The 861-nt window shown below is 38.0% G+C and overlaps 1 non-coding gene across 1 annotated transcript; it reads left to right on the top strand.

Annotated features, from left to right (window-relative positions):
* Window positions 1-253: 253 nt before the first annotated feature.
* Window positions 254-327, top strand: TRNAN-AUU (transfer RNA asparagine (anticodon AUU)). The gene has a single exon. It is a non-coding gene; the product is annotated as a tRNA-Asn (tRNA).
* Window positions 328-861: the final 534 nt, after the last annotated feature.

The raw sequence follows: 861 nt of genomic DNA, 5'->3' as shown, positions 1-861 counted from the left end.
AGGATAGTTTCAATCTGCCTACCTCTGGGTTATGGGCCCAGCATGCTTCCATTGCAGTACTCTGCTGCACATGTAAGTGCAAGAGATCCTGAAGCACTCACTCATCATGGGAAAGTACCAATGTGTTTCTTCGTTGGTTGATGGAAGAAACATCTTACAAAAACTCTCCAGATTATTGACTTTTTAAAGTTTTTCTAGGAAACGTTTTAGATGAATGCTTATTAGCCTTTGTCAGTATGGACTTTTGCAAAGTGTCTCTGTGGCGCAATCGGTTAGTGTGTTTGGCTATTAACCAAAAGGTTGGTGGTTCAATCCCACCCAGGGATGTAATTAACCTTGTGATCAGATTTTGGTGATATTTAAGTAGACAAGTCAAAATTTCAAACCTCCTCTTATGGTGTAGGGTACATGGCCTTCTCTGATGTAATCAGAGTTAGATTTGATTCAGTGATTTTATAAAAAACAGCTAGGAAGCACAATTTAGCAGTGGGTTGCAGAGAAAAAAAATATGCTGGCAGAAAAATCCAATCGAGTGATTAAACAGCTCTTCATTTTCTGGCTTTATTTTTATGCTAACAAATTTGTTCTCTGAAAAGTGTCCACAAAGCCAAGTCTCTGATTAACACCTTTGTAAGGATGGTTTTTCACCTATTACTAAATTAAACTTGCTTCATTGGAAAGGCAGCAAGATGCATCCTCATTTCAATGTCTACTGAAATAATACAAGTTGACACCAGGAAACATTAACGCCACTGCATCCTTGCTGCTTTCTCATGTGGAAGTCTGTTTAATGTGAAAACAAATGTGTGTGTTTTTTTCAACCTGGAAGCCCAACATCGATTAAGATCGATCTTAAATAGA

Source organism: Pseudophryne corroboree, unplaced genomic scaffold (assembly GCF_028390025.1).
Source record: "Pseudophryne corroboree isolate aPseCor3 unplaced genomic scaffold, aPseCor3.hap2 scaffold_503, whole genome shotgun sequence".
Classification (NCBI taxonomy): domain Eukaryota; kingdom Metazoa; phylum Chordata; class Amphibia; order Anura; family Myobatrachidae; genus Pseudophryne; species Pseudophryne corroboree.
Note: the sequence above shows the minus strand (reverse complement) of the source record. Positions and strands in the feature narration are given on the sequence as shown.